The following is a 14044-nucleotide window of genomic DNA, read 5'->3' as shown; positions in this document are numbered from 1 at the left end:
CCAAAATTTTTCTGAAGACCAGATCCCTGAGTCTTTACCTTCCGTACTGTCCTCCTCACTGGAAATAGAGACTTTAGTCTAACTGTGGTAGCAAAGCTGTAGGGGCGAGTGAGCCATGTACTCTAGGTCCTGGGTTCTTTTGAAAAAAGGAAATGCAATCCTAGCAATAGCTTTGGTTGTTTGGTTGAATCTTTTTCCCATGGCAGAGTGTTAACTGTTAATTCCTTTTCATACCTCCTAATGTTTGCTGAGAGTGAAGAGGAACATTTAAAGAGACTCTGTACCCACAATCTGACCCCCCACCCTCCCCAAACCGCTTGTACCTTTGGATAGCGGCTTTTAATCCAAGATCTGCCCTGAGGTCTGGTTGGCTGATGATGCAGTTATTGTGCTAAAGAAAAAGTTGTCAAATTGGCGTGGCCTAGAGTGTGTGTGCCCTAGGATTGCGACACCCCTCCTTCCTGTCCTCCTCATTATTAGGAATGCCCATGGAACATTTTCTCCTATTCATCACCTGTGTGAACGCTGCACTTAAGCTGGATCGTTAAGGAACCTGTGCAGTGTTCTGACAGGTGATGAATAGAAAACATGGTGAAGAGGGTGGGGAGGAGTGACTGATGGGCGTCGCAATCCTAGGGCATGGGTACTCTAGGCCACACCAATTTGACACAGGGCTGCAAGTTTAAAAGTTGCTTTTTAGGACAATAACTGCATCACTTGCCGAACGGACCCCAGGACAGATCTTGGATTAAAAGCAGCTATCTGAAGGTACAAGCGATTTGGGGGGGTTAGATTGTGAGTACAGAGTCGCTTTAACTGAATCTAATTACATGTGTTCCAGGACCATCCTCACCAACTGTCCCGGATGTGGTGGGACAGTCCCGATCTGAGGGTAATGTCCCCCCAAGTGTCCTGCTCCCTACTGCACTGCCCCCCTGTCCCATAAGCGTATTGTCCTAAGATTTGATAGCACAGTACGCCTTAGGGGCTGGGGGCAGTGTCTGCCTGGCCCCCAGCTGATGCGCTCTCTCTCTGGGGAAGTCCTGGGGATTACCCAGCAGAGCATGCTCCAGTGACGCCAGCCTATACTTCCAGTAGAGGGAGCTCTTGTTAGAGAAGCTCACTGTACTAGAAGTACCTGCCCCAATGCACACTGAGGTCGCTGGTGTATGTACTGCTGGGGAATCCCCTGGACATCCCCAGAGAGGGTAAGAACGTGTATAAGCCGGGGGGCAGGCCAACAGGGGAAGAGAAGAAGACAGCCGCAGCGGAGGAGCAATGTGTTTTTTTTTCTTTTTGTCTGGGGAACAACATAAGGGGGACATGTACAAGGGGGCAATCTATAAGGGGGACATATATTAGGGGGCAATCTATAAGGGGGACATGTACAAGGGGGCATCTATAAGGGGGGCATGCACAAGGGGGCAATCTTTAAGAGGGACATGCACAAGGGGGCATCTATAAGGGGGACATGTAGAAGAGGGAAATCTATAAGGGGGACATGCCCCCTTGTACATCTATAAGGGGGCAATCTATAAGGGGACATGTATAAAGGGGAACAACTCTGATCAGAGAAGACGTCCCCTGTGAGTCACTGGATTCAACTGCACTGTAATGTACAGGGTGTACAGAACCTGTGTAGGGCTGGTTCTACCTCTATATGACTGTATGAAGTGATATTGATCCTTGTACAGTAGATTTTATTCAGTAGCAGCGGTGGCATAAGAAAATCACTTTTGCGCTACCCTGTAATTGTAGAAGAAGTGTTTGGGCGTGGTTAAGGGGCTTTTCTTGGGGCATGGGTGTGGTTAGGGGCGCGTTTTTGGTTGGTTGGGGCATATCTATGTCCCTCTTGTCCCTCAATCAAAGTTGTCAGGTATGCTCACCTATATGCAAGGTCCTAATCTACATTACTCCACACTGTGACCCCTATGTAGTATTTAGGTCCAAACTGGGCCCTCAAATAGTAGTTAGGACCCCAGATTATTGAAAGGCCCTCATATAATATAAGTATCCTCTGTACTTCCAGATAGAAGATAGGCCCTCTCTTTGCCCCCTTAAAGTTGTCAAGCCCCTCTGTGCCCCCATAGAGTAAGACCTTCTCTTTGCCCCCATCTAGTAGTTAGGACGGAAGGAATTGTTAGTCTCACCATGGGCAGCAACATATAAAAAAGTTATGTTTGAGTGAAATACCCCTTTAAGCTTTGTTACTTATCTGCAGTGAGTGCAGCATGGACACAGGATATATACTAGTTTGACTGCCAGTAATTGTAATCTTGAATGTTTGCTTACATGACTAGAGGTCAGAATGAATCAAACAATCTCAAAAATGGGATTCTTTTTAGACAGCATTAGAGTTCTCCAGGGAAACATAGCTGAAAAACTCTATTAGGTTTTAGGGACCAATATTTGTTAATAATGCATATCAATATATGGCTTTGAGGGGAAAAAAGGAATCAAGAGGAATATGTGTACACTGTGTTATATTGCCTTTCAGAGGTGGAAGAAGGGCAGCTTGGGCAAACATTTAGCTTTTGCTTTATTTATAGTTATATTCATAGAACGGCATGATTCACCTTCAAACAGTTATCGTAACCCCCATAAAGTAAGAGAAAAATAACAGACATTGATTTGATATTAAAGTAAGAGCGGATCTTATAGATGCATAAACACATAATACAATGGATCTTAATGTTATATTGATTTGTAAATTACTTCTATTTAAAAATGTCCAGTCTTACAGTACTTATCAGCTGCTGTATGTTCTGCAGGAAGTGGTTGATTCTCTCCTGTCTGACATAGTGCTCTCTGATGCCACCTCTGTCCATGTCAGGAACTGTCCAGAGCAGTAGCAAATCCCCATAGAAAACCTCTCCTGCTCTGGACAGTTCCTGACATGGACAGAGGTGGCAACAGAGAGCACTGTGTCAGACTGGAAAGAATAGGAGAAACAGATCGCTGATCTCAGGGAGAACAGTCAAACGATAACACTGACGGCTGCTAGTGAAAGCGCTCAAAGCAGTGATGTCCTAGGTGCATTGCCCCCTGTAAAACATGAACATGCAAAAGAAAAGCCTGTGGAGCCTCATCAAAGAGTCTCAAAACACAGGACTAGCCAGATAACCCTGGAAGACTGGAAAGAATACACCACTTCCTACAGGACATACAGCAGATGGAAAGTACAGGAAGACTTGTGATTTTTTTTTTTAAATGTAAATTACAAATCTATATAATTTTCTGAAATCAGTTGATTTGAAAGAAAAAGATTTCATATACAGTGGGGAAAATAAGTATTTGATACACCGACGATTTGGCAAGTTTTCCCACCTACAAAGAACAGGATAGTCTGTAATTTTTGCAGTAGGTACACTTCACCTGTAAGAGACAGAATCTATAAAAAAAATTCAAAAAATCTCATTGTTTTTTAAATAAATTTGCATTTTATTGCATAAAATAAAGATTTGATCACCAACCAGCAAGAATTCTGGTTCATAGACCTGTTTTTCTTTAAGAAGCTCCTCCTACTCTGCACTCATTACCTGGATTAATTGCACCTGTATGGACAAGTCACATGTATAAAAAACACCTGTCCATGCACCAAAGAGCTGTCTAAGCACAACAGGGAAAAAAACTATAAACCTGAACAAGGCTGGAATGGGCTACAGGATACTAGGCAAGCAGCTTGGTGAGAAGGCAACAACTGTTGGCATAATTATTAGAAAATGGAGAAAACCAAGATAACTGTCAATCTTAGTAGTAATGTTATGGACTGCAGCTTTTAAATCCTTGTTTACTTCTGTTGTATATATACAGTAGTACTGTGTGCTCAGACCTGAGCTGGCTCCATTCACATTAGGTGCCAGAAGTTACCTGTAGTTAACACCTGCTGCCAGTCATTGGCTTCAGAGCTACCCCCTATGTTGAACTTTAACCTCTAGATGCAATAGTATAGCATCTAGTATAACCCCTTGAGGATGCAGCCAACTATTTATTATTTTTTGCACTTTTGTTGTTTAAAAGGCCATAATGATTGCATTTTTTTGCCTACAGACCCATATGAGCCCTTATTGTTTGCAACACCAATTGTTTTTCTAAATGAGTTCATTTTCTTTTTATAAAATATGCTGCAAAAGCGGAAAAAAATATTTGCACAGTACTTTCTATCAGTAGCTTGTTTTTGTAAATGTAACTTTTTGATCACTTTTTATAAAAAAATTTGATTTGAATTTGATTTGATGTGACCAAAAATCTGACATTTTGCACTTTGGCAGGGGTTTGCATTTATGCCATTTACCAAAATGCAATAGCTTAATATCTCGGGCAAATATGTTTATTATTATTATTTTTATTTATAAAATAGGAAAAGGGGGGTTATTTAAACTTTTAATATGGGAAGGGATTTTTTTTATTAATGAAACCTTTTTTTCCCTTAACACTAATTTGTAGTCCCCCCCAGGATATACACTGATTGCTCATATAGATCAATGCAGTACATATGTCCTTCATTGATCTATGTAATTGGTGATCAATTACTAAGTGCTGCTGAAGCCTCTAGTAAGCAATCGCATTGTGAGAACCTGATTTGGCACTAGACCACCAAGGATGGCATTTTAACGGCATTTAAGTAATTAATAAATTCATTAATTAATCTACATTGAGACTAGAAATGAGCTAAGCAGAATCATTTTGCTTTGTACGAAGCAAAACTCATCTGCGCTTGCGATGCCCTGACCCGAGGGGGTCACTCCGCAGTGCGGATGGTATTGCAGGCAGTACCCAGGCAGCTGCGGGATATAGAGTGGTCACGGTTAGGGCACGAGGGTGGCACAGCTGTAGTCTGCGGTACTATGCGGGACACTGAGCATGCGATTCTTCGTTGTACCTAGTCGGGGCACCAGATATTAGACACCAATGCCAGGGTTCAGTAACAACGGTGGTTACAATTTTATTGTAACTGAGGTAACTGGTAGCAACAGTCTCCTCCGGACGCAACCGGGTATATAGCAGACTTGTACAAACAGAGCAAGAGTGGTGCTGCATAGGCTGAGAGTGAAACGTGCCGGATGATGGGAGTAGTAGTGATAGAGGAATAGAGAGGCTGGGTAGATTAGAGTACTTGCAGTGAATATCTTGAGATGAGGAGGAGATAGAGAACAGGAACGACACCCAGATGAGAGGATACTCCTGGCACTTGAGCAGGCGGACAGCCGATAACTGCAACAGCAACGCACCAGCCACTCCTCTAAAGGTGAAGAGGGCCGCAGGAACACATCCGTCCTCTCTGAGGTAGAGGACAGAACTCCTCAATAAGGGGAAGTCACATGGTAACCCCTGGCCAAAGCTCGACGGCCATTGGAGGAACCATGGTTACTGGGCACGGTCACGTGATCACCAGCCTTTGCATACCACTGTACATAGTTATACACACAGAAATGTACATAAAATTGTACAGGATCCTGAGAGCAATAGGGGTGAAACAGCAAGCAGTTGCAGTGCATAGAGTTACCAGGACAGGCATGACCATAATAATAAAAGTAGACTTATAGTGAGAAACAGACAGCCTGTTCTGGGACACTGCACGCTCATATCCCTTAGGCCGCCAGTTCCTTGCAGAGGGCCGCAATCAGTATCAGCTCTGAGTTGGCAGCCTGAGGGATATGAGCGCAGATCAGTTTTGCTTTGTACGAAGCAAAACGAATCTGCTTCACTCATCTCTAATTGAGACCAATATAACCAATAATACCAGTATACAAAGGCCAAATATTATCAACATTCATAGTATCATCACACTGTTACTGACCAAGTCCAGTAAACCAAGTCTGAGATTACTAAAAATACCAGTATACAAGTGGAAAATATTACTGAGTGATGTGCTCAGTTGAATGTAGTAGTTAGTAATGTGGGTGGCTTGGACGGGTTGGGCCCCCCAGGAGCCTCATTCCCTGGGAGGCCTCCCAAGCCACCCACATTATAATCCACCACTGTAGACAACCTATAAATGGGCTAAGGGCCCTATTCCACGAGCTGAGCAACGATGTAAACGAGCGCCGATCTGCTAGATCGGCGCTCGTTTACTGGGCCTATTCCACGGTCCGATGATCGTTAAGCGAGGGCTGCAGGGACATCGTTACCAATGTCCTTGCAGCCCTTGCAGCAATACATTACCTGTCCAGGCTTCTCCTGCGCTCTGTCTTCCTCCCCGGGTCCCGCGGCGTAGCATCAGCTTCAGTGCGGCCTGACTGAGCTGTCAGACCGCTCAGCCAATCACTGGCCGCGGCGGTCCTGGCGTTTGATTGGCTGAGTGGTCTGACTGCTCAGTCAGGCCGCTCCGGAGCTGCTGATGCTGCGAGCGGGACTCGGGGAGGAAGACGGAGCACAGGAGAAGCCCGGACAGGTAATGTATGCTGCGCTTCTCAAATTGTTGGTCGCCCGTAGCGATTCCACCGTAGCGATGCGCGGTGGGGGACCAATGATTCCACCGTAGCGATGCGCGGTGGGGGACCAATGATTTTAGGTCTGGCCCTAAATAAATGATCAGCCGATGACATGATAATCGGCTGATCGTTTTCTCTATTCCACCGAGCGTTAATCAGCCGAATCGGGCAGAATGGGGCCGATTCGGCCGATTATCGCTCCCGTGGAATAGGCCCCTAAGCAAAACTCAAATCAAATGATCAAAACTCTAATAATATACCGTGAGCAACTAAAAAGTGTACACCAAAATGAAAAGAATCGACCATAATTTAATCATTAATGGTGATAAAATATGGAATATTCACAAGAATAGGTGCAGTCAGGTCTGTATAGAACAATACACAGTTCACTGTCAACATTCATATAAACCAGTTTAATTCCATGGCTCGGTTCTCACACCGTCTTTTCTTGGCCATGACGGTCTTTTTGGACCTCTGTAACTTTGAGGCCAAATATCGTCCGTTATTTTGAAATCACTGCGTAATTGCAAAATAACGGACGTAAGTTGGCCTCAAATTCGAACATCGAAACGGCCAAAAAAGACAATGTGAACCTAGCCTATTCTAGGTAAAAGGTAAAGTAACATGTAATATGTAGAAATACAAGTGCAAAATGTAATCTACAGCCTACAAAGAAGGAAGGAAAAGGAGACACCAGAGGGAAACTACAGAGAAAGTACGGCTGTGGCAGACAGACTGTGGTGCTTCGACCCCCAACATGTGTTTCGCTACTGCTAAGTCCAAGGGGATATGCAATGGTTTATTAACATGAATGGAACAGCAGTACTTATAATAGAGTCCTGGGTAATGTACAGCCTTTAGCACAGAAGACGTAAATATCTGGTGGTAAGTATTCCATTATTCATATGATAGATGGAACTTCACGTTCTCCTATTTCTTGGACTATACCACAAGAAACAGAGAGATAAAGTGTCATTGTAAATAATATTTAAACAAGTTTGTTATCCTGTTAAAATACTTATTAAACAAATAACAAAAACAAATAAAAAATGCAAAAAAATTACTTAATAATAATAAATAATAAAAATACTTAAAACAATTATGAGTTAAGAAAGTAAAAAAAAATGAAACTCTTTTAGCAGAGATTTCATCCAGGTTTGCTATAAATGCTTCAGCTATGTTCACAAACCGTAAAAATAAGGGTAAAATATGGCCGTACAGTGTCGCCTTGGATTACGAGCATAATTCGTTCCGGGACTGTGCTTGTAATCTAAATCCACTCTTAAACCAAAGCAAATTTACCCATAAGAAATCACGGAAATGCAGACAATTGGTTTCACACTCCAAAAATAATGTTTTTTTCCCCTTAATAACAGGTAGAACAGCTGAAACAAATAATGAGAAACAGCTGAATGTGATATTATGAGTTACTGTACACTATAGCAATCAGCATGTGGAGTATAATGTATTGTAAGTGCATAAGAATGCAAAAAACAGCAGCAGTTTTTAGATACAGGATGGAACTGCAGATCCTCATAATGCAGTAACGTAGTACAACAGGGTAGAATAGAAAAGCAGGGCTGCTGTCAGAGGTTTGTGTGGTCACATGACAGCAATGGGGAAGGGGTGTGTTCAGCATGGACCAATCAGGAAGTGAGAATCACAGAGCTGTGCAGGAGGACAGTGACAGAGACTTTTCTATACAGCAGTGTGAATGTAGTGTAAGTGCAGGCAGATTATAGCAGCAGTGTGTATAGCTGAGTGTGAGTGCAGGAACATTATAGCAGGGAGCATGAAGGAATGAGCAGGGCATACTGTATGTGGGCACATAAATGCAGCACTCTCTGTCCGAAGAGAAAGAGCTTACAGCTATGAGATTATCTCCACAGTCCTGTCCCCTGATGCAAGCCCCAGCCTGAAGTGGATCTGCCATGATTTGGAAGGTGAGGGAGACTTTCTGGGTCAGAGTACAGGGCTGTAGACTAACCATGCAGACCATGCCTCTTCCCCGCTCCCCCTCCCACCCAGTACAGGGAGCTCTTACACCAACGCAATGCTCTTAAACCAAGTTACAATTTTGAAAAACTGTGGGCTCTTTCTTGCAAAACGATCTTAATCCAAGTTACTCTTAAACCAAGGTACCACTATATATGGATAAATACGGCCTGAAATAAAGAACGTGATCATTATTTCAGGCCGTATTTGTCCAAATACGGCCGTATTTTACCTTTATTTTTACGTTGTGTGAACATAGCCTAATACTGCATTTCTATAGACATGGACTGTGTGTTTAATTTAGGCTAGGCTCACACTACGTAAAAACATATCAACGTCAGTTGTTTACACAACAACGGCCTTTGTTATGAAATACGGCCATTTTTTTTTTACGTGGTGTAAACCTCGCCTTAGCCCAAAATTCTATATCCATAAGAAGCCGGCCATCCTTTGTATACTTGCACGTAAATCAGTAGAATATGCTTTGACTGTGTGAGCACGGAGAATGCACTGACATGATTCAGCGGAGGCTTGTGATGTGGAAGCTCTTGAATATCTATGAGCATTAGTTTCAAGTTGTGTAGCCATGCACACTGCTAGTTTCTGGTAGACAGACATGCTTCTTCCATTAGCCTTCTTCTATTGCCTCTCTGATAATCTCTGCCCTGTAATGGAGTTCTTCTATGAGAGTGTTCATAAAATTTTAATATTCATCTTTGAGACAGAGCGCCCAGACTCTAAGGGGAGAGACATGATTAAATGTTTAGAGAGAGGTTAACAATCAGCAAGGAGACGGCTCTCTACAAGGTAACGGAGAAGCCGCCAGATGAGTGGAATGTGTAAAAGAGGGAGAAATGGGGAAGGCGAGTAATTAATTTAGATAATGGCGTTGGGGCCGTCCGGCACAATGACAGATGACGGGGGGCAAAGGTCACAGAAATTCTCCTGCTGATTAATTGATTTCTAATTAAATGATTTATATGTTGTGCTGCTTTCTATAATATCTCTATTCTACACCCTCCCCCCCCCTTCTTTCATCTCTGTCTTCTCCTTAGGTAGTTGCTTCCTTCATCTCCTATTTATCTACAGGTTCCTATTTCAAGTGGGTAATGTGACAGCCGGTGAGAGGATTCCCCAAGACGGCAGGAAAGAATGTAAACCTGGGGCCTTATAAATTATTACCTGCAGGTCTTGGCTTTCAGATGTCTTATTATTATGAGTCATAGAGAACTGCCATTGAAGTCTCAGCCTTACTGCATCTAAGGTTTGGTCAAAAAGACAATAGTCTTCACAAAGATGATCTTGTGATATTTGATATGTTGCTGCCCATGGTGAGACTAACGATTTCTTCCATACTTTTTATCTATTCAGTCTCCTTCCCCCAGTTATGAACTGCTGCTTTCTGCTGAAGACACAAAAAATCTGTGTGAGCTTTTTTCTCTCCATCTCCCTCTCCTCTCATGCCTTCCAAGATGGCTAATGTAAACAAGTCCCTGGCAGGCAGTATCTACAACTTTGTAGCTTCTTTGTCATGCTGGGAGGGTTATTCTGAGGTCAAGTTGCTGATGAACTCACTGTGATTAATCCTCCTATCATTGCAAAGTTGCAGATAGGGACTTGTTTACTGTACATCAGCCATCTCAGAAGGGATTGGGAGGCAGAGAGAAAAGCTCACACACAGTTTTTTGTGTCTACAGCAGAAAGCAGCAGCTCAGAACTGGGGGAAGGAGACTGAATAGATAAAAAGTATGGAATTGATAGTCTCACCATGGTCAGCAACGTAGGAAAAGTTATGTTTGAGCATCCCATTAAAGGGTATAAGTATAGTTTAACGATTTTTAAAAAGGTAAAAACTTTTCTGAAAAGAAATAAATGTAAGGGTGGGTTCCACGTAACAGAATCTCAGCGGATTTTTCACTACGAGTTTTCAGCGAAAACTGCTGCCATTCCCCTTCTGTCAGTTTAAATAGGATTACATGCTTACAGTAGAATTGTCATTCTGAGTATGTATGCGGCAGCCCCCTTAACATACATTACCCGGTCCACGCTCTGGCTTGTTCTGCTTTTCCTGCTCAGCCAGTCAGTGCCCTGTGGCAGGACAGCGCACTGATTGGCTGAGCATGTTAGGACGCTGGGAGCCACAGAACAAGCTGGAGTGTGGACCAGGTAATGTATGTGCGCAAATTAAAAAACAGAATTATATAAGAGGAGGAGACTGGCAGTAAAGATTTCTCAGTAGAGACATATTGGATACTAACTTTGCAGTCCCGCTTCCCCAAAGGTCTGAATTATAAAACGGACCTTATGAATATTAATTGAAACTGTTGCATTGTACCTCCCCACCATTAGATGGTGCTACCTGCTATCCTCTCTGGAACCACCGGATGGTATGTTGTTCTAGGGAACTCTTTGGTAATTACTCTATGGTTCACACGTGAGGAGGGGCAGATAAGCTTCTTTGTTTGTAACACTATTTATATGTTATGTGCCCAGCAGCCAAGGGCCATGGCATGAAGCAATCTCCATTGATGGCTATTTTAACTGTTTAAATGCTGCTGTCAATTCTGAGAGCAGCATTTAAACTTTATAAAAGCTCGTCATTGGTGGCGGAGTGGCTGAGCAGATCAGCTCCCTGCAATGCAATTATAGTGGCAGCCCAAAGCCTCTTCTCCGCCATTAGAGCCGCTGTGATTCAAAAAATGTTTTTTTTTGTGTTTTTTTTTATGTTAAATGTGCCACATATGGTGCCACCCTATCTGCATGCAGCCGCACCCCCCAGTTCTTCCCTCTTCCTGCCCCTCTGGCACAAGTGGCCCAGATGGGCCCAATACAAATTGAATATTTACAAAAACAGCATTTACAAATATTTTTACAGTTTTACCTGCGCCATAAAAATGCATTTTAGCCTTTAGCAGCAGCTGGTTCCCAAGAGCCAGACAGAGTCGGTCCCAGTCAGCAAAGGGAGAGGCAGGCAGAAAGTGTAATCCGAAGAACAGGATACAGGGTCAGGATGCACAGAAACACAGCAGACAAACACCTTTGATTGGAATGCTAGAATCCAACAATGCTCAGGCAGCTAAGAACAGGAGGAGTTTAGTTTAAATAGGTGTCAGTGGCTCTGGACTGGCAGACAGCAGTAGCAGGTGAAGACAAGCTGCCTCAATAAATCCAGGGCAGATGGGCGCCTACACACCCTAGTGCCCAGAGGTTGCACTGCAGAAGAAGGAAGGAAGATGCCGGAAGATACGAGCAGCCCCAATACCAGCACACAACACAGCAGAGGAGCAGACAGGAGCATGGCTGTGTTTGGGAGTATAAAATTATAATAGTGAGAAATTCTTTATTTAATTCTTCTTTAAGCCTTAGGCTGGGTTCACTTGGTTAACTTATCTGTTTTTAAATGGTTACTTAACCACATTTTTGTGTATGCTAACAAAAACGGGAAAAAAAATGCATCTGTTTTCACCCGATTCCATTTTTTTTTATAATGGAAGCCAATGGAAAAACGGATACAAACGGATTGCACACAATTGCATCTGTTTTTGCATCTTTTTTTGTAATAAAACGTATACAATAAACTGCAAAAACGCCGTGTGAACTCTTATTCAGGTTTTTTATCTGTTTTCTTCCCCCGACATTTTCTCTTTTTGAACTTCTATGAGAAGCCAAAACATAACACTACATCATGTTGGACATATTCTACTTTTTTTTGGAACAATGTACTGTGCTGTTTGTCTTCTATATATATTTCTTTTGCAAAGTCTAGGTTATAAACGCGGTAGCTGATAAAAATGACTGTGCTGTATATTAAAAAGGCAGCCATTGTACGGTGACAGCAGGGAGTTTCTCTGTATACAAGGATTTACATAAACTGCAACCGTGCCATATAAACAGTATTTCCATGCAGACAGGAACTCTGTCCAAAAGCAGGAGGACTAGTATTAGTGTAATCTCTATACAAATTGACTGATTTATTCAGCACGGATCAAAGAGGAAACGGTTTGCCTAATGGTTAATAAAAACATCTGTTTAGGAGATGTTAGAACCCAGTAGGTGGAGGAAGTGAAATACTCCATTTTATAAATAGGACATTGCAGAGGAGTTGTAAAAAGAAGAACAGAATTATAAAAATTTGGGTTATTTCTATTGTTTCTCGGTCTTTTGGTTAAGATCAAGTGCGGTATCTGATCTGATAGGTCCCCTATCTGGGGACCATATATTTAATTTTTAGAACAGGGAGAATGGAAAAGAGCTTGCTCCATCCTCTCCAGACATTGACCTGGTATTGGAGTGTTTTCAGGTTCAGTGTACACACACACACACACACACACAAAAAAAAAAGATAGCGGTCAGAGGTCTATACAAAAATCTGTTTAAAGGGGTTATCCGGTCAAGTAAAATGCATGTTGAATAATCCCCCCTCCTGGAGACTAACAATTTGTTCCATACTTGTTACTATTTTTTCAATCTCCTCCTCTGAGGAGGAAGGCAGGGGGGAAATGGAGTGAACAGCTCACACACAGTTTTGTCTTCAACAGAAAGCAGCAGCTCAGAACTGGGGGAAAGAGACTGGGAAGATAAAGATACAAGTATGAAATTAATTGTTAGTCTCTGTATTCTGTTTACATCTAGGAATGTAACTATAACAGTAATTTAAGTATACTTTTACAAATTATGATGATTAGATTCATTTATGAGAAAAAGTGTACAATTGGGTACATTTAGCACACTTTGCTTCCCGATTATGTTTCCAATTAGAAATTTATAGGGAGCACTGAAGAGGCCTAAGCATTATTTATTGACTAACCAAAGAAAGAATACAAAGTAGAACAGGTAAACCTAACAAAAAAATAAAAAGTGAGTAAATACATGGCAGGAACAAGTATAAGAATAAGTATGGTAAAAACAAGAACAAATAAAAGAATGAAAGATCAAGAGTCTTAAAGGGGTATTCTAAGCTGTGAAACTTACTCCTCTTCATGCTCCTAGTCTACTTTCACTTCCTGCTTTCAGTGGAAGGGGGGAAGGTACACAGTCATTGGCTGTTATGGCCAGTAGTCCTGTGTTCCTCTGCTCTGCACCCCAGCTGTTCTGTTTAGCTCTGCTATACCAGGTCCCAAGATCTGACAGCACCCCAGGGCTGGGAGCTGTCAGTGTAAAGATGGATAACTGATGATAAGGGGGCCGGGAAGGGGAGCAAGTACACACCTATTTACTGATGCCTGCTCTGAGATACCAACCACCCCTCCCTTCAGAGCAGTAAGGGAGTGAGGTTACCAGCTCGGCCACTTCTCCTAATACGGAGAGGTGGTCAGGAACCTACAAATCCGGCTGTAAACATGACAGACCGATCAGAGTTCCTAGCATGGAGTCCAAAATAAAAAGGTAAATAGAACCAGTTGCAAAGTTTCCTTACTTTTAATAACCTATTGTTTTAGATATAGTTGTTGTGATGAGAATACCCCTTTAAAGCATACCTCTCTTTTAATCTAACTTTCCAGAATTCAAGCTGTCATACATGTGTACAAATTGTCTGTATCATTCGTTCCTACTGGCATTGTGCTCATCAGTCTGCGGGACTTTGAAGTATGCTCCGCTGCATGCCGCTCCTCCCC

The 14044-nt window shown here is 42.5% G+C and overlaps 1 pseudogene; it reads left to right on the top strand.

Moving 5' to 3' along the window:
* Nucleotides 1-12574: 12574 nt before the first annotated feature.
* On the top strand, nucleotides 12575-12745 carry LOC138794293 (U2 spliceosomal RNA; annotated as a pseudogene).
* Nucleotides 12746-14044: the final 1299 nt, after the last annotated feature.

This window comes from Dendropsophus ebraccatus, chromosome 5, assembly GCF_027789765.1.
Source record: "Dendropsophus ebraccatus isolate aDenEbr1 chromosome 5, aDenEbr1.pat, whole genome shotgun sequence".
Classification (NCBI taxonomy): Eukaryota; Metazoa; Chordata; class Amphibia; order Anura; family Hylidae; genus Dendropsophus; species Dendropsophus ebraccatus.
The sequence above is the reverse complement of the archived record's forward strand: the minus strand, read 5'-3'. Positions and strand labels throughout refer to the sequence as shown.